We start from the raw sequence: 25,213 nt of genomic DNA, 5'->3' as shown, positions 1-25,213 counted from the left end.
CCCAACACGTTTGCTACTGTTCTGGCTTGTCTTCAGCTTTTCTGTGTGGGATATGATGAGTTGACCACTGCTTTTTAGGTGAATGTTGACTTGATACCCCTGGTGCACTTTATTCTTGAGGTGGAAAGTTTCTACTAATTTCCAGTCTAAACTTGCTTATGATCCACCTTCAGCCGCTGTTACAGACCTAACTCTCAACTTACCCAGTTCCTGTTTCTCCTTGATATTTACACAGAAAATATTTTCCTGCAGTTACATGAACATTTCCTCCTAAAGGAATTATGAACACAAGTTGCAGAACTGTGCAACATGTCTCAAATGAGTGTCAGGGCTGGCCTGTCCAGTGTATTCGTAGTGAAAAAAAATGAATAGCCTTATGCATCCTATAAACACTTCGAAATATTTCCACCCTCCTTATGTTCATGCATTTTTATTTCTTTTTACTTCTTAACTCCTGAACCCCTATTTCATAATAAGCACAAAAAGAGACAGTCTGTATTGAGAACCACTAAGGACATGACTCTGCCTTGTGTTATCAAATGTCTCCTCATCTGAACCATTTCAATCAATGGTGTTACACAATTCTTCTGTCAGGCTTGGTAATACTTCCCAGTTTTGTGTGACCTGCAAATTGTGAAGCTCATATCTAATGTTTAGTTTTGGCCACCATGCCCATACTGATCAGATCTAACTTTGAAGTCAGCTCTGCAATAAGCAGGGGATTGTATCTCCAGAGGTCCCTTCCAGCCTACATTTCTTCATATGCTTCTGTCACAGCAGTAGTTTCAGAACTGTGTCTTGAGTATCACCATAGGTAACCTCTCTTTTTCTTGTAATTACCTCTTCAGTGTGAACAGTTGCAGACTCCCTTTAGTCACTTTCATCTCCAGAACCCAAATATGGCTCATGGAAAGTGAGATTGATTTAGTTCATGTATGTCTCGTGTAGGGGAGCACTGGTCCTACCAAGAAATGCTGCTAGATTATCCCGAAAGAATTTAGTTTCGGTAAATTATCTTCCCTGGCTTTATCTATTCTTGTTTCAAAACTTTGACATCAAACTAACAGGCCTACACTTGTCTGAATCATTCTTCACCTCTTCCGGATAGAAGTGTTATATTTATTGCTCTCCCATTATGAAGACTATCCTTGATTTACATAATTGTTATATATTGTCCCTATTTGATTTGTCATTTTGTGTACCAATGCTGCTACTGGTCTAGGTAAGAATCAGCTTTTCATTTTTCACTTGAACCAAGAGAGATAGTGGCTTCACCTCAGATGATGTCATGCCTAGTGTCCTACTGTTGTTTACACTGGTAGTCCTGTTCATACCCTTGACATCACACTGTTGATGCTGTTAACTGCAGTAAATAAGATTTTCACTCTTAGAGATAAGTAACTTCTGATCTAGTTTTGCCTCAAGCATGTAACTGTCCTAATTTTCTTTTTGTTCTCCTTGGTTTCTGTGAATTAAGCACCATTTACTATTAATAATTTTAATTTCCTACGTGAGGTAGGTTTTTGATCATTCTTACTTTCTTTTTGCAGTTTATAACCTCTGAAACATACTTCTTCTCATTGCTCTCTCTCCCTTTTGAATCTTGAATTTTAAGTACCTATGCATTTTCTGCACACAGATCCCAGAGCTGTTTAGTCAAACTCAATAATTCATTTCCTTAGATTTCAAAGTTTGCTTTTCTAAGCTTCAAAACCTTTATTCTGGACTTACTTTTGTCCATTTTGAAATTTAAAGTGAGAAAAGTCAGTTCACGATGGCACTTTATACAAATTTTACTACTTTTAACCCATACAAGAGTTCGGTCTGAAACAGTCTTGTATTTACTTTTGTGGACAAATCCATCACCTAAAATATCTGAGCCAACATAATCAGTAATTATCTTTCAATTCATTTTTGAGACATTAAAGACTCACATATTTCCCATTAATGTTTACACATTTGATAACTGTATGGACACTAATGGTGATTAGGCTGGAGCTGGAGGCACAGAGGAGGCTAGTGGGACTTTCTTTCTCCAGCCACCGCTCCTGACAGTGGTTTGCACCAAAACACTCTTTTGCCCCTGCCATAACATTTCATCTCTCTACGCTCTGCTTCTTGCTAACACAAAACACCACTTCGTTCCACCCATCCACACTGATTTCCAGCAGGAGGTTTCCCTGAGGTTTCTCAGTACCTCTGTGACTTTCATGCCTCTGTTTTGCACTTCCACGTGCCATAACTGTTTTGAGTCCTGTATGTGAGCATCTCAAAGCTTGTTTGATAGTTTGTTTTTTCTTACATTGTCACCAAGTGTTAGGTCAGGTCTTAGGCACTTTTAATAGAAGCTGGGTATTGGTTAACTTCTTGGCATTGTCTTTTGTGCTGGTAGTCCAATATCTTCTCAGTCCATATATCTGGTCATCATCTGAAGTTATGAGTCCTCGTCCTGCCCATTTACCTTTCTGGAAATTATCCATCCTCTCTGAAAGGCAGCTTGGATATCCTAAACTGCGATGGTCTGGCTTTATAACATAATACAAAATTAGAGAGTTTTTGGTCTTTTCTGACTCTTCTTGCTTGGAACCCCTGTTGAGGATTTTTCTCCAGCTTTCTACAAAAGCTCTAAAGTCTTCTGTGATCTTTGCAAATTCATGGTATTCTACATTTTTGCTTCCAGTGTAAGGTAGATATTATTATGGATAATGTCAAAAAACCCCAGAAACGTGACAATGAAAATGATATTTTGATTTAGAATGGATATAAAAAATGTTCAACTTTTCCAGTCACAACTAGGAAAAAAGATTTAAATGTCAGAATTGTGGGAAAAGAATTAGGAGAAACAGCATTTTTTCAAAGCTGGGATATTCTCCATTCACCCAGCTGGGTGGGCAGAACAATAGAGACCTGCATGGCTTCAACTCATGGATGATACTCTAAATGATCTACAGCATCATCTTATCTCTGTGCCTCTGTTTCTCCTCCCACTCTCTGTCTTGTCCATTTATATTGCTATGTCTCAAATTGCTTATGATATGTGTCCAAGCATCATCCAGCACAACGTGGTTTCAGGCTCCAGCAGGACTCCTAGGCATTACAATCCTACAAAAAAATAACAATGATAGTGAGTATAACTACGATAGTCAAGCTACTCTAGGTCTGCATAATTAACCATGCCCTCAGAAAAATAACCTTTTAATCAGTCTGATATGTCAGCTATGGCTTCCTTCACTGTCAGTCTCAATCTATCAAAATCCTTCCTTCATGTTTCTTGTTTAGAAACATGAGGGCAGGCATCCATTGCCCTGTGCAGAAAGTACTGGGACATTCTGTCTTTTCACAAGGCTGTAGTCCCATAATGCTTCATAGTTTGCTGCTGTCCAAGCATCATGAGACACAGTGCATGTGTTTCCTATGTCCATCCCATGAGATATACATTTACTGTATATGAGAAAAGCAGGCGCTAATGCAGTGGCAAAGCAAGACACTCCATGCCATAGCCTTGTCTGGATCAACAATAAGGTCAGATTGCAAACTGCCTGATACAAGAAGACAAAAATCTACTACCTGCAGGAGGCTGCATTCCTTGATTATTAGTTTCCAAATGGCTCTGTTCTTTGTATTTCCTCTCAGTATAATCTTAGTTTGGAACGTCTTCAGTTCTGCAATTGTATTACTTTTCCTGAGGACATCTAAGTAGAGTTTCTTGTCTGTCCTCTTTATCGTCTAATATTGTGATGTATCCGGTTCCAGTTACGCTGTGTGGCAGGCTGCCGATGGATTTCAGACATGAGACTTGAAGTAAAAACACTATTTGCAAATGGGCAGGAACAAGAGGTACTTCACGCAGTCGCATAAGCTTCTGTTTTCTAAAAACCTATGCAATTTCAGCCTACCAGGACCAACAGGGAAGCAAACTCTGTCCAGGCACAAGCAGAGGGGCTCACCAAGGCTGTGGGACCTCCATCACTGGAGGTGTTCAAAACCTGACTGAACAAGTCCCCAAGCCATATGATGGGTCATTAAAGACAGAGCTGCTTGTAGTATGAGGGTGATCAAGAGATCTCCAGAGGTTCTTTCCAACCTTAAATTTTTAATTATGATATGAAAACACCTGCAATAGATTGACCTTTTTGCATTATTCTTGTATCAGGAAATAACTGTGACATATGAGCAGTGGTTATTACAGTGCTGACAACCTTCATAAAGAAGGCAGGAGTCCCCATATTTGCACCATTTAACTTTTCTACTTTTCTACTAAAGCATTGCTCATATATACTTTTTTTTTTTTTTTTTTTTCCTCGAATTCAGTAAGTTCCACAATACCTCTCTGAATGGGACACATGAAATAAATCAATCACATTTGTCTTTCATCGTTTGCCATAAAAGATGTTGTACCTCAACATCTCCCCATCTCGAATAAAGGTAAAAGGGAACACTCGTGTACAAGCTCCACAGTGAATCCTGCTTTTCTTCATGAGTGTCTAAAGTGCAGATAGTTGCAAATGTCTCCTTTCCTCTTTTCCCAATATTCTGAATATTCTGTTAGCTTAAGTGAACCACATGAAATTGAAATACTGAGGACATTATTTTGGTGTGTCTTTCAGCTTTTTTAAAGCATGAAACCATGAGCAGTCCTCATTCCCCAGATCTACATGATACATTGTCAAGTTTCTATGTCAGGGACATGGACTTCGTAATTGCCTGCTTGTTCTCTGTTTACCTGTAGGAACTATTGTCATGCTGAGCATGAGTGGTACTTAATTAAAAAAATCTGAGTTGTCTCGCCAGAGAGGCTTTTGGGGCCTCCAGTGTTTTGCTTGAAATTTGGAAGGATTGGAAAACAAGATGCACAGCTCATGGAGGTCACTCAGAAGATGTGAAATCCTTGCCTGTCTCTGACATTGCCCCAGGTTGGTCATCCTGGGCCATTTTATGCAGCTAAATCTTCTTCAGTGGGATCTTCTCCTACCAGGTTTCTGGTACACATTTACATTAGTGTGTACTCATATATACCCAGATGTTTCAGGTGACTCATGCCACAAAGTACGTACCATCTACACCAGTGCCCAAACTCCGGTATATTATACCTCCAGCTTGCCAAAGGTAAATCCTATTTCTGCTTTCTACACCATATTAGCAGTGCATAGATGGCCAGGTCTCTCCAGCTGTCAATAACATCTTGCAACAGAATGAGGGTAATACTCCCATCAGAATTTGTCCCTCTGCTTGAGGAGTAAATACTGTGAAGAGAGGTACGCAAGGGAGAAGAAGACTACTTTTCTCAGGGGAACCCTTGCTACCATAATACAGAACAGATTTTAAAAAATTTTCAGTAGGCTGAAAGGACCTGATGGCAGGAGTAGGCTGGCAGTTTGAAGAGAAGGATGAAGCAGGAGGACTAGGAGTGGACTAAGTAGGTCTGAGCTGCATGAGGGAACGGGAAGGGCAGAGATCATGAGACAAATGGGAGGCCAAAGGCAGGTGCAAAGAGCAGATGACATTTTTCTCTGACTCTTATAACTGCACCTTGGTCCTTACAGGGGCTGGACCAGGCCCCAAAGAGCTTACCAGCAAGCTATGTCCTCAAAGCCAGCTTATGTAGTATGGTTCCCCAAGAGCATCACTCCCTGTATATGAGTGCTACACAAACTCAATGAACCTTCTATAGACAATTTTTGAAAATATCACAAATGTCACTGCCTCCCTGAGGGCCTGGATCACTATTGCACCACTGGCACCACCAATGGCACTTCGCTGTCTCAGGTTGTTGGTGTTCCATCCTGTTGCAACACCTTCTCAGAGGGAGTATACAGAGCAATCATAGAATCATAGAAACATGGAATGGTTTGGGTTGGAAGGGACCTTAAAGTTCCAATCCCCCTGTCATGGGTAGGAACACCTTCCTCTAGACCAGGTTGCTCAAAGCCCCATCCAACCTGTCCTTGAATCCTTCCAGGGAGGGGGTAGCCACCACTTTTCTGGGAAACTCTTACAGTGTCTCACCAACTGCACAGTAAAGGATTTCTTCCTTATATCTAATCTAAATCTACCCTCTTTCAGTTTAAAACCATCATCCCCTGTCCTGTCTCATATGTCTTATATACATGCACATAAATCAGTTCTGGGTCCAGAACTGGGCCGCATGGGCTTTGTATCACAGACACAGTGTTGGTGGATTGCTAAGAGTGGACAGCAAGACCAAAGAGACTACCGAGAAAACAACTAGTGGTACACCTTGTCGAGAATGAAAGTATTAACACAGTAATGATTTAACTGCAAATCAAATTTCATTAATAACTAACAACACTTGATCATTAACTGGTCTAAATATGTACAAAATAATTCAGAAAAATGTTATAATTTAATTAGTGACTTATCTACAGGTTCAAAGATGACAAGATTCACTCTAACTTACTATACGGTGTCTTAAATCAATACATACATACATGCACATACAGAAACACAAAACATGCAAGCACACACGCACACACGAGACAAAAGTAATCAGATCCAGTAGAATGAAGTATGTACCCACACATACCAATAAGCAGAGAAAGACTAAGAGAAGCTAGGTCAAAGTAAAAGTTCCCTCCTTGAGTTTAGAGTGAATATTCACAATGCCTCGGCATTCCTCAATGAGCTTTGATAGTTGAGACTCAAGAGGGTTGACTTTGCCCTGGCCTTCTGTCAGCTCTGACAGAAGATGACACCTTAAGATTTTTAAGACCCGAGAGGTGTCCCAGCTCAGGGGATTTGCTGGTCACAGGCCCGCTGCAATCCAGGAGAGCTCAAAGGATCTCACTTGGAGTCGCAATTTATAGGGCCCAAGATAATTGACTTTTGTCAGATACTTTTCTCAGGCCCATATTGAACAATGAAGCATTCTGGTATTTTCCAGGAGTTGCACAAGAATTGAATGTGCAACTCTGTTATTGTTCTCATTTGATCACATCTCAGGTACAGGTGTGCCAGTTTGTTAGGAGATGATGGACTGTTATAACCATTTCTGAGTGATAGGGAAGGCCAGGATCCAGGCTCATTAAAGGGGCACCTTAACGCCCTGATTCACTGCCACTAGCAGTCCTTATCTCTCCAGGTTGGCATATAGCCTGGAGGAGGTGAGTGTAATCATACTTAGTACCAAGGGGACTGGGGTGGGTGGAGGGGTGAGAATTTCACCACCACACACCTGAACCTCTGCCATGAAGATTTCTGCAGGCTCTTGTGACCACCTATGCATCACAATACCTGTGTGAAGCCCTCAGAATCAATATAACAGCCTCTTATCCTTGTCTAACCTTAGCTTACACTTAAACATTGGCTGCTCTGACAGTGACTAACTTCATAAACCTCCCTTAAAGCTATCTTAGATGTCAAACTCTAAGGAGCATTTCTCCTTCAAGTCGTCTTTCCACCAGAGGGGTTTTGGACATGTCAGAAGCTGGTATTTTGATGAAGTTCTCCATAAGCTTTGAGGAGGAGGGACATGATATGGCAGCATTGGTACTGGCCTGAACCATGAGACCATGGTCAGTGTGGCAGGCATGTGCTCCTAAAGACAGAAGGGATCATCAGAAAGAGTGACTGCCATGAGTTTTCCTGAATAGAGATATTCCAACCCAGAATAGAATCAGATCTGGAGAGCAGAATGGGAAAAAAAAAAAAAAAAAAAAGTCCTTTTTGTTAAGATTATTTTTTTCAGATAAAATCTGGGTGGTTTTTTTGTTTCGTTTTGTTTTCAAGAGCAGTTTCTTTGGATGTTTATGGAAGAGGTCCTAGAAAATCCATCTGAAAGTTATGAACAGTTCAGGCTTTTGTCACAAGAGACAGCTAAACATCTCATATTTCCTATATTTTAAATATATGTTTGGTATTGACAACAACATAGTTTTTAATATTTAATTAAAGACTATAAAAAACAACACTGGATCCCTGAGAAATTCCTTTTTCTACCTCTGCTACTCTAGGGAAAACCTAAAAACTTTCCGTTACATTTCTTTGTTTTGTATCTTTTAATGAAATCAGTTATTAATCCAATGAACCATTTTCCTTTACCCAATACCCATTTATTTTCCTTAACAGTCTTTTATGAGGAACCTTATAAAATGTGTTTCAAAAATCCAAGTAAATTACATGCACTTAGGTCACCTTGCACTCTGATTCTATTAACTTTTTCAGGTTAACAAGGCATACTTTTCCCTTCAGGAGCTGTGATGGTTTGACTCAATCAAGCTATACTGCGTTTATCTAAATGCTGTATTATTTGATTCTTAATTAGACTGTTTTTCTGGGACTAGTGTTCCTCACACCAATGGGTAACTTTGTAATCTTCTTAATAATTGCTTTTAGTGCAAATATAAAGACTGATACAAAGCCCACTGAAGACATTATATAAACAGCCTTAGGGTTAGATCCTGTGCAGAAATATTTTTTGGCCCTGATTAGCTAACTCTTCTAACAGCTCAATAGATTTGTTTTTAATTATTTAACTTTATTTTAAGGCCATAATCTTACTCTCTGAAAAAAAAACAAACCAAACCAAACCAAAACTAAAAACTAAAACCCAACCACCACCACCACCAACAACAAAAAAACACCAAAAAAACAAACCCAAAACCAACAAGCAACACAAAGCCCCACCACCACTCGCCTGTTCCCCCAGTGTAAAAACATGGGCTTCTACTTGCAAAGTACCATTAGTTTTTCTATTATTCTTCCTGTAGACTGTGTGACTGTCTTTTATATGTTCTTCTTCAACTCCTGATCTCCTGCTGCAGCTTTTGTTTTTGCAGACATCTCTTCCTAGTCATATTTTTTCAAAATGTACAGGGCTTGTGGGACTAAGTTGCAAGGTAATAATAAATAAAAAAGGTAGACCAAACCCGCTGCACACCTGACTAGTCAGTGGATGGGATGTGGCTTCCAGTGTGCAATTTTCCCATCTGGAAGGATTGCTATCCTGTGCATTTTCTGGCTTCTGTAATTTACAGTGTCTCCTCTACTTAAGAAAGGAGACTAGAGTAATATGTGAATCACCCAGACCTTACATGAACCAAATGATACTTTTCCCTTTACATTCAAATACTTCTATGCTTACAGCTATGTATAAACAGTCTGCAGACATGAAAAAAGTAGCTTAAGGTATTATTTGCATAACTCGCTCTGTGTGGAGCTGTGCAGGACCTAGCACAACGGACAGTATGTTCAGCTAAAACAACTTGTAACCCAGAGCTTTTGGTTGCAAGTTACAGTTTCTGGCTCAGTTTCATGTATACCACTTTCCAAGCAGGATTTCCTGGACAGAGGTGTCTGTTTACAACAGGCTGCTTTGCTAGATCAGAGCCTCACCACTCCCTCTGTCAGACACAGACACTGGTCTTCTTCTCATGGTCTCTAGTAAGGAAAATTGCAGAGGGATATGTGGTAGCAGTCAGTGGTGGAAAAGGGTAAGGGCCATATTGCCTTTATATCAGATTATGTGTACAACATCACCAAAGAGCTCAGCCAGGTCCACTGAGGAAGGGCAACTACCCAGGAGGGAGGAGCAGGAAAAGGAGGAGAATGCAGGACATTAAGGGAGAAGACAGGCAGTGGCCTTAGAGCATAAAAAATATTTTTCGCTAGGGGATCGTATTGGAATGGAGCTCTAGGAACTACAGGGGTGTTTCCTACATTTTGCATAAAGTTATGCAAATGGTTCCTTTGGCTTTGGGCTGTGGTTTTTCACGTTCTGCAATGGGCTCCAAAGAAGATTCCTCTGTTGGGCAAAGAAAGGAGATGTGTTCAAGAAACACAGTGTAGAGAGGGGGGTTATACAGCATCCCCCCACCTCATTCTTTCATCAGCTGGAAGCATTCTTTATTCTCAGTTTGAATTAGTCTTAGGGAGTTGGAAGGACAACATTGCTGGACCTGTGCCTTCTCCTAGACACTATCATATCACAGTATGATGTTTGTCCTTCACTTTACATTCTTTAACCTTTGGATTTTTCTTGTTTTTATGAGTGTTTGTTTTCTTTCTGCCTTCTATTTTTGTGTGCAGCACTGATTTTTATTGCTCCTTGTGCATACCCTGGACTGAGCAGATTTCTCCATTCCCTCCGCTGCTTCCACGTGTCCTGCCTCCCTTTGCTGCAGCTGGACAGCGTTGCCTTGATCAGTGAAGTGGCAACATGTCACTTATCCCTTAAACTACTGATATTCCCGCATGGTCAGACTAGCTGTGAAGCACAGCTGCAGACCAACAGGAGACAAACAGTTGTTCACATTTCTAAACTGCTTGTTGAAGTTCTTCAGTATGTAGGTTGTGATGCTGCCACGAGCAATCTCATCTTTTAGGCACACTTCCATTTCTTCTCTTCCCAGACCCTCAAGGTATCCTAGTCAAACCACCTGCCCCTCATCTTGCCCCATCTGTCTGTCCCACATTCCTCTTTCCGCAGGGCCCGTCTTTCCTTTTGAACAACAGTAGCTCCTGCTGCTTGGCTCCCTACCTCCCAGTTGACTAGGGCTGATCTATTGAAAAAGGCAAAGCTGTAAATAACAGTAAAAGGGGAGATACCTAAAAATCTCTGAAAAACAGACATTTAAGAGAACAGAAAATTGATAAAGGGAGTTAAGATCAGTAGAGAAAAATCCACAGTTGCAATCAATAGAATTAAGAAGTTTCTCAGGTACATTAGAAACCAAAATTCTAGTAATGACACAGATCGAATATGAGATAGATATTGCTTCAATGAGAAATAATGATGCAAGAAATAAGTGTGTATGTGTATATATTCTGTTGCATATTTGGTAAAAATATATATTTTTTTTTTTACACTGTATTATATATGGGATTACTTTTTTATTGATAAAGACAATTGTGTGTATCTAATAGAGGGTTCTTAGAGATCTGATTTTGAATGAATAGTCTAGGTGTAGGAAAATTTACATCATGTGGTATTGCTAAGATCTAAATAACAACAGCTTTAAACCTCATTGACCTTTCAAAGTCTAATTCTCCAATGAAGACTGTATGAGTTTCTCCTGGATGTATGTATGGCTCAGCTCTAGGACCAGAGATCTGAAGCCAGGCCTGACATTACAGCTGAGACCTGCTGTGGGTGAAACAGAGTCTGCTGTGCTAATGATGTAATGATGAGCCCGCACTAGCAGAAAGAAGTATATAACATTTGGCAAAGTAAGTCTGGTAAAAACATTTTTTTGATGTAGGCAGACTTACACATCTGATAACAAAGAGTGGACACTGGTGGACTTGTCCCAGCTGGCAGCTAAACTCCTATCCAGCTATTCATTCACTCCTCCATTCAGCAGGACAGGAAACGGATTTGGAAGATCGGGAATGAGAAAACTTGTGGGTTGAGATAAAGACAGGAGATGATTTACAAATATCATCGTGGGCAAAACAGATTCAACTTGGGGAAATTATTTTAGTGCCAAATAATATATATATATATATATATATATATATATATTTACCGATTCAGGTATTGGGAAGCAAAAAGACAAATATTAAACCACATAGGGAAAACACGATTCTTCCTCACTTTCCCAGGATTGACTTCACTCCAAGCCCCTGTCCTACCCCTGTTGTTACCACCAAAGGTTACACCCAACCCATTCATTAGTGAAACAAGCAGCGCAGGATGGGATTGCAATCAGTATATAACAGCTCATTTCTTCTCATTCTGTTCTTCTGCTCCAGCGTAGGTCCTCCACTGGCCACAGGGAACATCTTCTCTGACATGCAGCAGTCCTCTGATTCTGATGTTCTCTCTGTTGTTTCTCACACTTTTTGTTCTGCTCTCTCTATCCAACATTTTCTGCCCTTTCTTAAGTAAGTTTTCATGGAGGCACCATACACTTAACTTATTGGCTCAACTTTGGCCTACAGTAGGTCTGTTGCTGTGTCCAGCACAGGGCAGCCCCTGACCTTTCCCACAGTGGCCATGCCTGCTTCCTCCTGTGCTACCAAAACATTGCCACAAATACCCAGGACAGATACCTATTAAAAGATATTATATCTTTCAAAACAAATATTTGGAATCAGAGCAGGAAAAGAAGTTCCTTTTCATGGTTCTGCAATGCTGTTTTATGGGCACAGAGAAACAAAGGTGGTCTTGGGTTTATTTGGTTTAGTCCAGTTGACAAATTTTCCCAAGTCCAGTCTAAAATTGTTTACATTTTCTAGTACTAGAACTATCCATCAACACAGAAGAGTCTTCTCTGTTATTATTAATGTTCAACTTTCTTCTCACGCCATACTCCTCCCTCATCATGTCAATGTTCTTCTGGCTAAATTAATGAGTGACTCTAGTACTGTTGTTTGCAGCACCACCAAACATGAGGAGTAGCAGCCCAAATCCAAGAATGGAGTTTGTAATGCTGAATTTGGGGCATCTGCATACAGTAGAGTGAATATTGAAAAATTAGGATCGGAGACTAGGATTTGTGACAGTGATGATGCTCAGCACATGAACATCTGCATCCATACATTGGAGATGACAATGACATTGGTTGTGTGGAGTTACCTCCATATAAGTTCATGTCTCTAACCAAGAGCAGTACTTAGGCAACTTCTAAAACTGGGATTTGGAGCATGAAACATTCCAATGTCAAGACACTTAGACCTCTGACTTCTTATAAAAGACTTACAGCTGTGTCATGTCCTGCGATCAGAGCACCTGCCCAAGAAACAAAGGGCTACATGCTACATCCCAGCTGAAATCTGTAGGTAAAACTGCAAATATCTGGGGAAGGGAGAACACAAGTACCTCCCACCACCACCCTTACTCAGTGTGTCTATTTTAAAGCTGTAAAAGGAGCATAAAACACACAGATGTGTGGAACAAGCAGGTAGGAAGTCTCTTGTATGACACCCAGTAGGAAAACTGTGCCTTGAGGTTCTTCTCTGACTGCTTAGGCTTTTTATATCTGACATTTATTGGCTAAGGAAAAAAAAATACATCCAAAGAGCAGGGACTAGATGCATATCTCTGGGATGATCTTGGCTCAGTTCTATGGTGTAGGGTGACAGCAAATAACATTCTACATAGTCCAGATCTGTGCCAGCAGCACCAACTTTCCAATTTAGGCCTAGGGAAGCTGGGATTTGAATATATGCCATACAGTCTCTATGTATGTCTCTGGTGTGTGCCTGTGAACAATATTAGGGTGTGGGCTTCAGGGAACATAAACATCATAGGTACATTAAGGTATCATCATCTGCTAACAGCTACTGTTCAGGTCTCTTTAGTCAGGCTTAATCTTGAGCTAGGTCACGACATGAATTCGAAATATAACATTGTGATTTGGATCCATCTGTTGACTTTTGAACTTCCCTACCTCTTTCCATACCACATGGAATAACAATGGAGAATGACAATTTTCAGGTGTAATGAGGTAATTTTCTCTTCTCTGCAGAAGCTCTGATGTCACCTCTGCCCAGAAGCACCAGTACAGTCAGCAGCCCCATTACCCGCTCCCTCAGTTGGTTCTTTCCCATCAGATAGACACTTTCCACAAAACCAGGAAATTCAAGCCATCCAAGCCATCAGTTAGCAGTGGTGCAGACTGTGTGAAGCTTGGGTTCATATCCATATTCTGCCTGAGCCTCTGAACTTATATCTCACCACAGGCTGTCTGCTACCAGGGAGGAGAGAGAAGGTTTTTCTTGCTCTTTCCATTTACTGTTGGCATACAATGCTCTATAGGTATAAATCCTCAGTCAGTTACGTACTGGTTTCTTCTCACATTGTCACCATGCCCTAAGGGGAACAGCTTCAATTTGAGAGACCCCTCACCACAAAATCATGAGTATTCCACAGTGTTAAAGCTTTTTGGGTCAAGTCCCTTCAGACAGGTGAGGGATTTGCTCCGTCACCACTGTGAACTGGTGTTCTACTAAGGTAGTGAATGAACAAGAGTGAAACCCTCTGCTACCTGACTTTAAAAATCTGGTCTGAAAACAGTTCTGAGGCAAAATAATTCCATAATTTTTGGATACACAGAGAGTTAAGGAGAAATTTCAATCTCTTTAATAAACAGATTTTTTTTTAAAAAAGTCTGGTTTGTTCAAACTTGTTTCCACTGAATGCATGGGAGAGAGATAATTGAGGCTGGGCAGAGGTGCTTGAATCCTGCAAGTAGGTGAGGTCCTATGGAGCTAGAGGCATTTTCCTTTGGAAATTAAAGCCAATCCTGAGCCTGCTCTGTACTTGAGGATGGATCATGAGAGCCAGAAGCACAGAGGACCTTGTCATTCCTGTACAAGCTCCCTCTGTGCAGCCATCTTCAAACCAGCATCCTTAGCCAAACCCAAAGCCTCCGTGTATGCTGTTCTGTTCCAGCCATGGCCAGGATCTGTCTTGAATGTGGACCTATCCACGATATCTAGGGACAGGTCAAATGGACTAGGTCTTTGGCATCTGCAGGGTCCTTCAGTGGGACATTGCACCATATACAGACAGAATCTCCTTACAGCCGAAGGACAAAGTCCATGGGAATTATTAGAGGTCCATGTCCTCCATCGCTCTGATCCCTGAGATTTAGGCACCGTTCACAAAATGAGCATAAGGGGTCTGTCTCTGTCCTGATATGAAGGAAATCAATGCCATTTAAAATCAAATCACTGTGCTTTGGTGACTCCAGCAGTATTTGTACTGTTTTGAATGTATCAAATCAGAAAGGCTAGCTGCTTCTGTGACCTGCCCTAGGCACAGTGTGATTTGGTGACAGAGCTCTGGTTGCAGCTCAGGACATCACTTGTGTTTATGTGTGAGAATTGTACTCCCCTGCCAAAGTACAAAACATCAGGTCATGAGCTTTCTAGCACACCACCTGCAATGTGCATTCTGAGGGAACAAAACCCCAGGAACAGCAACAGCCCAGCCCTGTGTGTCCCTCCTAGCTGCAAGCACGCCCGCAAGAACAACCATGCCCACATGCAGGAAATCTGTGCCCGCTCCCTGGAGCACCCCGATGCAACACACGTGTCTGTATGTACAACCCAACACTGCTTGGCAGCAGGTCAGCCCCAGCCCCAGCTCACTCTCTGCTCTGTCTTGGGTTTGCTTTAATGGCTCCTCTGAGATGCTGCCTCAGTGCAGTGAGTTTATGAATGTGACATATCATTCAATATCATCTACCTATAAGCCACTCTGTTACCATGGCAACTGCCTCTTTAGCCCAGTTCCTGGGGCTCCTCAGGTCTGCTTGATATTCACCTTGACACCTTTGCTGGAGACCTTGGGGAAACGCATTAAGTGTGAAAACACCTTGCACTTATTGGTCCAAGGTAATTCCTCCCCACACGGATGCGCACATCATATCATCTCCAAGAGAGGGGGTCTCACCTTCCTGACTCCTGTCCATCCTCCACTTCCCCCTCTCCCAGCACAGTTAATAAGCTGCAAAGCCAAACCTGTGTAGGAGCCTGGGGTTCTCTATTATCAGAAATGTTGAATTCTCAGTGCTCTGGCCTGGATTCCTGCTGAAAGAGCTAGGCAGATGTGATTAGGAGAGTATGTGAAATATTGACCCTTGCTAACATGATTTCTCTGTATTTCTGATCCCCTGCATGTGGCTAGCTTTCCTTACTCTGAGCCTCCCTTCTTTCCTGTCCAATTATTAATTTTTTCCCTTGTTTTCAGGGCCAGGCATTTACTTTTCTAGCTCAGTCTCCTGTTTTGCCTTTCTTCCCAGGAATTTCTTCCTAGGGTCTTTGCATTCTTTTGCTCTGCTTCCATGCATCTGTTTTACCACTGGCTGATCCGTTGCCCACACTGTCCCAGTCTCCTAACTCCTGCCAGGTTATGGGATCGGCTATTTTTTTTACACAGTTGCCAGGTCCTGTCCCTTTCTCTTTGCACCCATTCAGAGGCTTAATAGAAGGCAAGATGACTAGTCAGGCAAATTTTCAGGAGATATGGTAAGTGATAATAGTGAAAAAAATTGTTTCCAGCTATTCCCCAGCCTTTCACAATAGCTACTACTGATGGTACCATGGGTTCTTCTGCTCTATCCTGTCATGTCAGATGTCTCTCCATCACTCCTACTTATGGGTAATTTTGGTGTGCCTAATGATATGTTCCCACTGGAGATTTCCAGAAGCCTGTTTCCAAAGCCAGTCACAGAGTGAGTGAGTGGCAGAGATTTACACAGTCACTCTGGAAGGCAGTAATATTCTGGAAGGCGGAAGAGTTTGTGCTGATAGAAATGTCTTATTTTCTTCAACATGCCTGGAAATGTCTCATCTGATTTCCTGTTCACTCTTCATTTGACACTTTGTTAGATGGCAGGTCTCCATTGAAGGGATGGAGACTGCACAGAATCTATAGCTGGTGATGGAAAGGCAGGGGAGAATTTATGTTCCCTGTTTTGGAGCACAGTACCAATTCCAAACACCATTTTGATTATGTCTTGTTAGAGGACTTTGAGTCCTGTGTACCAAGCAATCACTTCTTTTTAACTTCTGGAGCAGAAGGATGTTATCCCATTTGTTCCTCAGCATGAAAGAAATTGGGAAACTGAGGGACCATGACAATAACAATAGAATTATTGTTGAGTGGTTGTGTTGCCCACTCTGCATGTGTTGTCCACACTTCCTGTGGCAGCAGGAGAAACTGGATCTGATGAGGGACCATGGGTGGACTGCAGACGATATTTGATAATTTGCAAGTGCCTAATAAGGCTGCCAGAGAGAACACATGCTCTGTCCCATGCTCAGACGCAGCAGTAGCTTCGGCTAGCAAGAGGACTGATGCTGGGAGAGGAACAGTTTAACCAAACATCTAGGAGATGGGGCTGCTCTGTGCTGTCCTCACAGCCATTCCCTCTGACTCCTCCTGTGATGTTTGGGCTACTGCAAAGGTTTTTAGTTAGCTGGGAAATAATCAAGGAAACCTTTTTAATAGGAAATTATACTTGAACCTTACAAAAATTTTGTGCCGTTGATAGTGCTCTCATCAGGAAGATGTCTTGTGCTCTCATCAGGAAGATGTCTCAGGGCAGGAGACCCTCCTCTACTCTGCTGTTGTGTCTGCTTAGCCAGCAGGAGAGAGATCAGCTGAAGCCTGTTTTCCAGCTTTGGAGAAGGGAATTATACATGAGCTTCATTTGCAGGCAGTCCCCTCCACCCTCCCATCGTGCTTCCAGGCCACTGCTATTTCATCTTCTTTCTGCTTCTAAAAGGTTTCAAGCCATTCTGGCTTTTACCCATGTTCCACACATACCAGTAGTGTACTCCTGAATCAGTGATGGCTCATGCTGCATTGTGGGACTGCAAATTCCCCAGCCTGCCAGCAAAGCAGGTACAAGGGAGCTTTGCTGGACAGACTTACGATTGGTTCCGACTCCTGCTCTCTCTGTCTCTGCACAGTATTTACTTGCCACCTGACAACCAGTGGGAAGCAAAGAAACCTCAGTTTCTTACAGTTCCTAGCTGAAATCCCTGAAGTCAAATTTACACAGCCTGGCCACATGTTGCCTCTTCTTTTGTATTTCTGTCACTTACATTCCTAGGAACACTGTGGCCACCTTCACAGCAGAGTGATTGGCTACATACCCCTCACCTATTAGACACCCTCCTAGTAGCTGCGGCACTGTCCTGAGGAAGGGTAACTCTGAATTTGGGGATCACAAGCAGCTTTTTGGTGAGTTTTCACAGGCATGTGTTCTGCCCATTAGGCTTTTGTACAAGACACTGATGCTGCCCCCACCTCCAGCTACACTTTAGTGAGTCACAGAGCCAACACCAGAAGAGCCTGGCATTTTTGAGTTCTAGCTTGAGAGACATGTCATAAATCCAGGAAAACAAGATTTTCAGACATGTTTGTGCATATCACTGGCTGGCTGTGCCACCCTTACAGTCATCATGTGGCTACTGTGAATCCCACCCCACGCAACTTTCTTTCTCTCAGGTGCTGGGTGGGAAAGTGCGTGTCCTTGTTTCATGCTGTGCATGGCAGCCTGGAGTGGGACCTCAGCACTCAGCACTTGCAGGGATCAGCTTAAAGAAACACTTTGATGACAATTGCATGGACACTATAAGCTGTACCCATAGGGCAAGCATACCTTAAAATGACAACAAACGTGGGACTATAACTGCCAAAGGCACAACTGGTGAAGCAGTGCTTTGCTTCTCACCTGGAGAAAGAGAAAGTCTTGGTGGGCTGGAGATTCCCTGCTGAACCCTTTCCTAGTGGCTTAGTGCTTTTGAAATATTTTGTGTATATCTGAGAATATTTGATTTTCTCTGATACCAATAAATTATCAAGAGAAATTGTCAGATTTTATGGTAGGGGTTGAATGAGGGAGGGAAGTAGATTGTTAATGTTAAGATATTTTTCCTGCCTGGACTGGTTTAACCTGTGATAAGATGTAACATTAGGATGTATTGTCACAGTGCTTGATCCCAGTCCAAGACAAGTTTTGAGCAATTGCTCAAGGGCCTATTTGAGCAAATAGAGCTATTCTGGATTTGGGCCAGTCTCTGGGGATGGACTTGGAGAGCCAGAGGCTGTGTACCTGTAGATGAGAACACTAGTATGCTAGAGGCAGTTTATGACAACAGGATGATCGGAAAAGCCAATAACACCCTCCCCACCCTCTGCAAGCTTCTGTTCTGCTCTCATCACTCTACATCCAGCAATGTCTCACTGCTTTAATATAGCCCTGATTTTAAACCCAGACCCTTCACACAGACTGCTGAGGATCCCCTTTACCCTACCCACACTGATAACTCCACAGCCCTAAACTCCCAGCAGCTGTCGTTATGCATGCAGACCCAAAAACTGATCTGACAGATTGTTCCCTAATGTTGAGGTGGCATAGAAAGACCGTAAATTCTTGTCATCTCACCTTCCAACTTTTGCTCTTCACTATGTCTGCTCTTTCTCTAAGACTACATTTCTATAAAGGCTTATGTATGGGAACCAGAGGAAGAAATGGATGCTTTCCCCAGCATGGCCTCCTCTATCAGCTAGGAGAACAGGGTCAGGCAGAGCCACTGGCAGGGATAAGTTATGTAGGAAGAACTAGGGTTGGTCCCTGCATGATATGACAGTTCCTGCTGGCATAGCATTGGCATCCCTAACAGGAACAGCTGGGTGCTGTTCAGGAGAGGAATACAAACAGCACATCTTGCAGGAAATACAGGAACCATGCTCTTAGAGGGTGATCACCTGGCACTTTCATTTGGGTGAACTTGTGTGAGAAATGACCACAAAAGTCTTGTGTAATCTTTACAATGGGTAAGAGGAAGCATTTCCTACTGACCCAGCGAAGTATACATGTAATGAACTAGAAACCTCTCAAGCAGTAATGCATTACACCTCCAGTCAGGCATGCTCTAGGTGACAAATGTAGCCAAAACAGCTATGCAGAAGAACTGTGAAGATGGCATCTGCATGAGCTAATGAGTGTGGTCTGCCCTACACCTTGGCTTTTACTGTCATGGAGTCACAGAAGGGTGGAAAAGCCCTCTGGGGGCCTCTAATCTATCCTCCTGATCCCTCCCCAGGGTTACCTTCAAAGTCAAATGAGCTCGCTCATGGTCTTGTCCAATCAAGTTTAAAATATCTCCAGGGCCAGAAATTTTTCACCATACCTTTGCTATAGATCCTTCCCTAGCCAGATCAAACAGCCCCAGTTCCCTCATACACCTTGAACTCAATACTATCGGGTATTTTAGTGACCCTTCACTGAACTCTGCAGGCTTTCTTGGCATCCCCCTTGTACTGGAGTGCCCCCAAACTGTCCACAGTTCTCCAGATGCAGCCCCAGGAGTGCTGAGCAGATGGGAGTAGCCCATGTCCCCCATCCATCCCGCTGTGCTCTTGCTAATACAGCCCCATCTGGGCTGAGGATGTGTTGCCATTTGGGGAACAAGAGGAAGAGTTAGCTTTGGTGCATGTTCATCTGTTTTTTTGTTCTACATTGGTGTGTGGTAAGGACACCTGCCCAGTGCATCAGCACACCGACTGCATGTCCCACCCAAGATACATCCCGTGGGAGGCTATCACAGGAGAAGAACTGTCTATTAGGAGAGCATACTAGAAGACATGCTTCATTCAGAAAGAAAATGGTGGTCTGGAAGAGATAGGACTATTATCTGTAAATATTTTAGGGGATTCAGACTACCTGGGAAGGAGATGTTTTAACTAATTGGATAGTGGTGGCCCAAGGAAATACAGGGATGAATTCACAGGCCATCTGGATTTAGGATGGAAACTTAAGGTGGTATAACATGCAATGGTTGTAGCAGTCTGGAGAAAATTTCCAGTTTCATGTCAGGAGGGAGGAACCTCCAGAGGAGGTAAACCAAATGGCAAAGGATAGCAAATTCAGAAGAGAGCTGTCTGGAAGTGAGTGGTACCCTGGAGAAGGTGTCCTGGACTGGGTTGCCATGGATGAGTGGAATCTGACAGATTTTATTGACAGGGACCTAGATGACTTAACGCAACTCAGCATGCCCAGTTTGGGCCAAATTATTTATATCTTTCTCATTAGAAGTGTGAGCCTTAGGATATTTTGGCCTTAAAGCTGCTTAAGGTTCCTCTGGGCTCAAGGGAACCTAGCACAAACATGGGAAATTTTTGGTTTTAGCAGTTTTCTCTGATCCTGTAAGCTGGGAGTTTGAGGGAAGAAAAATGAAAGGTATATTCCATGGGTGATCATGGCAATTCTGGTCAGTTACCCAGCTGCAGATTTGAAGATTAAAGGTGGGGGCAATTAGCAGGAGAGTGAGAAAGCAAAGGGACATCTCCAAAGCTACATAAAAAAAAAAAAAAAAAAAAAAAGAGAGAAAAAAAAAAAAGGAAACATTTCATCCATCTGCTTACATTTTCCTTGGTGCTTCTTTTCCATTGCTTTGATAAGCAAGACACTAAAGAGATATTATGGAAGAAATTTCCTTCCCCTGACAACCACTTTCCCTTATCTATTTGCCCCCAAGTGAAAAGATTATTTTTTAAAAAAAAGAGAGAGAGAGAAAAAAGAAAAAAATCTGAAAAGAGTTCTATGATTGAACAAGACCATTGTGGGATATATTAAAGAAACAGAGGGAACCAAGGGCTGGCTTTGATGTAGAGCCTTTGAAAAACCTGAGCAGTGAGAAAAAACCTTGATCCATGCATGCCCTGATGAAAGGGAAGAGCAGGACTTGTCACACCGAAGCCAAATCTCTGTTTGTTGAAATCACATAAAGGTGCCAGGTCCAAACATGTTTATTCTGACACTCAGTGTCAGACTTGCTGTGTGCAATCCAGCTGTCTCAATCCAGCCAGAGTCCTCAAGTGGAGAGGATGGGCTGGAGAAGAGGCTGCTGGGTGGCAGCCACTGATCTGCATAGGAAGGTGTGTGAGGAGCAGAGAGCTGCAGGAGTCACCTCGCCTCTTCATACCATCTGTTTCTAGCCAGGAAGGAGGGTAAGATTATTGGTGTGCATGAAAGGCAGAGAAGAGCTGCTTGACTTTGCAAGGCTGTGGTCAGCCTCCACTAATGGTGGAGCAGCTGGGAACGCTCCTGTTTCACCCAAAGAGCCCTGCAGGCTTGCAGGATGCATTGCATACAGCAAGATGCATTGCTCGTAGGATGCATTGCACACAGTGAGATGCCTTGCTCACAAAATGCATTGCATGCAGTGTGAATGCAGAAACCCACTGAGTGAACACTGAGGCCCTGAACGGTGGTGGCCAGGTCCCTTGAAACCAGTGCTGGCTGTGGTATAAAACCCATGGCTGGGGTCTGTGGTGGGAGGGAGGAATCCCATGGTGAGCACTGTCCCTTTCTTCTCATCAGCTCAGCCCCTCAACTCACTGGCAAACTCTAAAGAGAGATGGACATATTGAAGAGTCCAATAAAGGGCCATGAAGATAATGAAGGGACCAGAGCATCTCTTATGTGAAGAAAGAGCTGGGACTGTTCAGCCTGGAGGAGAGAAGGTTCAGGGGGGAACTGATCAGTGTATATAAATATCTGAAGGGAGGGTGCAAAGAGAACATAGCCAGATTCTTCTCAGTGGTGCCCAGTGCCAGAACAAGAGGCAAGGGACAAAAACTGAAACAAGGTCTCTCTGTCTGAACATCAGGAAACACTTTTTCACTGTGAGGGTTACCAAGCAGTAGAACAGGTTGCCCAGAGAGGTTGTGGAGTCTCTATCCTTGGAGATATCCAAAAGTCATCAGGACATGTTCCTGGACAACCAGCCCTAAGTGGCCCTGCTTGAGCAGAGGGGTTGAACAAGATGATGTCCAGAGGTCCCTTCCAACCTCAAACTGGTCAGTGACTCTGTGATTCTGTGATCAGCTTTAGATCATATCATACTATTCCAATAAGCCCTGGGCACAGAGCTAGGAAAGATGTACAGTCTCTGAAGTCTTTGATTTGGCACATCAGGAATTTGTGACAGCTGAACCTACATGAGAGGTGGGAACATTTCCAGATAGTAAATGTAATCCTTCCAGCAAGGGGTTCATGACAAAATGTCTCAAAGACTATTTGGGAAAGCATTTTTCTTGGCTTAAGTTGTCATTCATGAATCTTTGAAGACTAAACTAACCTCATACTCTCCTAGGGGCTAATGGTGCAGGAAACCAGGACTCAGAGAGAAGGTACCAGTTAGACAAGACAGTCTCCACAACCCCAATATAAAATTAGCTGAGAGCTGTGTGCTGGCCACAGATTAATCTAACTGCAATCTTAGAGGCATCTTATTCCAGCAGATGAGGGTAGGGCAGGAGTGGTTGAAGGACAGTGACAGACCTTAACTCCCACACCCCAGTTCCTCACATCACCACACCCTCATGACCTCCCATCATTGGTCCCCTCCTACTACTGCTGACTCAGACCCTGAGACCCTACAAGACTATCCTCACTCTGTGAATCATACTCATAGCCTCTGTCAAACAGGAAGTCCAGTGGCACCCCCTGGCCCCTACCATCACAGCTGGCCACTGCTTTTAACTCAGATGATCCCATGTAGAGGTCTTGAGCCTGCTCTGTCTCTAGGCACAGCCTAGAGGGATAGAGGGCAACAGAAGATTATGCAGTAGACTAATCACTGGGAGGTGAGCACAGAAGCTTGCACTGCTATGTGGCAAGGGAGTGATCCCAGGAATGGGGAGAACTGCAGGAATCAATGACATGTACACTCTCCATGGCCACCTGCTCCCGCAGCAGGGAAGGCCACCACCTCTCCTGGCATGGGTCAGAGACAGCTGAAGCCAGTTCTGGGACATGGATTCTTGGATTCCACCTCAGTGCTAGACTGAAGGTCAGCTACAGATTACTCCACCTGAAACAAAATAGATGAGCCTCAAGATGCTGTGCAGACTTCGATGGGGCCTCAGTCTGACTTCCCATTCAGGTGATGTCCTCTGGACCACTGTCCAGATGTATTTCTTACTGTTCTAAACCATCATGCAAATTCTGGTGTTTTCGATCTTGTTTTGGATCTGGGGTGAAGGGAAAGCACTGCTTGATGCTTGCTTTAAACCTTGAATCAGCAGAGATCATTTTCCAGTTAGGGCTTCAATTCCTGCATTTTTTTGCATGCAATTCTGTGCAACTTACCTTAAAATGTGGGAGTGGATGGAAGAAGGTACAGAACACAGATGATATAACTGAGAGCATCCTGCTTGAGCAGTGCTCTGAGTATGAGACCAGGTCAAAGAAAATGAAGTGTCCAAAAAAGACCCCTAGGCAAGGAGTGGAGTGCTGGGTAATCTCAACAGAACCTGCAGGCTTTAGGTTGCTCTGCTGGATCTAAAGTCTTGACTTGGAGGGTAATCTCTTATTTCTAGCCTTCCCTGAGGAGTTTAATTTTAAGATGAATGATATACGCAGATACTCTTCAGTTTGACTTCCAACAATGCTGTCCTGCTGGAACACCCCAGATGGCCACACAGCTCCCACCAAGATTAGTAGTGGATACCTTAGAGTGGATGCAAGAATAGAACAAAATTTTTCTTCAAAGTTCCTCAGTGTATTCTCCTAATGTCTGTAGTTTATAGAGTTTTTAAAAACAGACAAGGCATTTTTTTCTTTTATTAATTCATCTGATTGCTTTTTGAATCCATGACAATTTTCAGCAACAAAGGCACCCTGTTTTGATGAGTTCTGCAGCTTAATTACATGTTGCACTCTGTCATTCAGGCTTACTGATATAAGTCTCAACTAGCATATCTATACATTGGGCTGGGCTGACAAATCTTTACTGAACCAATCAGAAAATAACAAAATCACAGATTGGTTGAGTCTGGAATGGATGTCTGGAGGTCATTTGGTCCACCCCCCTGCTAAAGCAGGGCCACCTAGAGCTGGTTGTCCAGGACGATGTCCAGATGACTTTTGGATATCTCCAAGGATAGTGACTCTACAACCTCTCTGGGCAACTTGTGACAGTGTTCAGTTAAAAGTGCAAAGTCATTGTCACTGTCAGTGAAAAATCATGTTTAGAAACATCAGGTGTACGCAGGGATAGATCTACCACCTGTGTGATGGGGCATTTAAACTGATGGATGAAGTACAATGTATTAGATTGAACTTGTTTCATGTAGGTAATTACAGCTGAGGTAATTATAGCCCCAGTAATATGAAGTCATAGACACAGTGATCCAATCACAGTCAGCTCCAGGAATCTGTGTGTGACATCAGGGTCAGAGCTTCCATCTCACCACCTAAAGCTGCAAGCTGTGAGTTTTGGGTATCCATTAGCACCAAGGTGATAGAGATAAGTGGAAATAACAACAGGATAAAAATGTAGCAGAAAAGCAACACCAGGAGTCCTAGCTCAGTGACAGGGAAGTTCAAAAGTTCAGGAGCATGCCTGACAGTGAAACGTGCTGGAAAATAAAGACCTTAATTACAGTGACCATTTCTGACCCTGCCATTGTTAGTGACTCGGTAGCTAAAATGCCACACTGAGCAGAGGCTGGTGCTGGTGGCTGTGAGAGCAGGCTTGGCAGCAGGGCAGCGAGCAGGAGCACTGACAGACAAGGCTGGAAGGTATATCTCTCTGGTAAAAACCCTCTGTTCAGTTATTTTGGATTGAAAGCCCCCCAGGCTTGCAGGTATATCTCTAGCGTGTAGCAGGGGCTGTACATGCAAGTATCTCAGAGAAATGCAGACATAGAAGATTTCACTGGTAGAACAGGAATCCACAAGGGAAATTTGTTGAGATAAGTGCCTGATTTGCAGGTACTTATGCA

The 25,213-nt window shown here is 42.9% G+C and overlaps 1 long non-coding RNA gene across 1 annotated transcript in view; it reads right to left on the bottom strand.

Annotated features, from left to right (window-relative positions):
* Positions 1 to 1,777: 1,777 nt before the first annotated feature.
* LOC116962687 overlaps positions 1,778 to 25,213 on the bottom strand; it is a 43,615-nt gene continuing 20,179 nt past the window's right edge. Inside the window, exon 2 of the long non-coding RNA XR_004407729.1 lies at positions 1,778 to 3,102. This is a non-coding gene — a long non-coding RNA (uncharacterized LOC116962687). The remainder of the gene's footprint in view (positions 3,103 to 25,213) is intronic.

Source organism: Tyto alba, unplaced genomic scaffold (assembly GCF_018691265.1).
Source record: "Tyto alba isolate M040663 unplaced genomic scaffold, T.alba_DEE_v4.0 Super-Scaffold_20000042, whole genome shotgun sequence".
NCBI lineage: Eukaryota > Metazoa > Chordata > Aves > Strigiformes > Tytonidae > Tyto > Tyto alba.
This window is presented reverse-complemented; position numbering and strand designations above follow the sequence as displayed.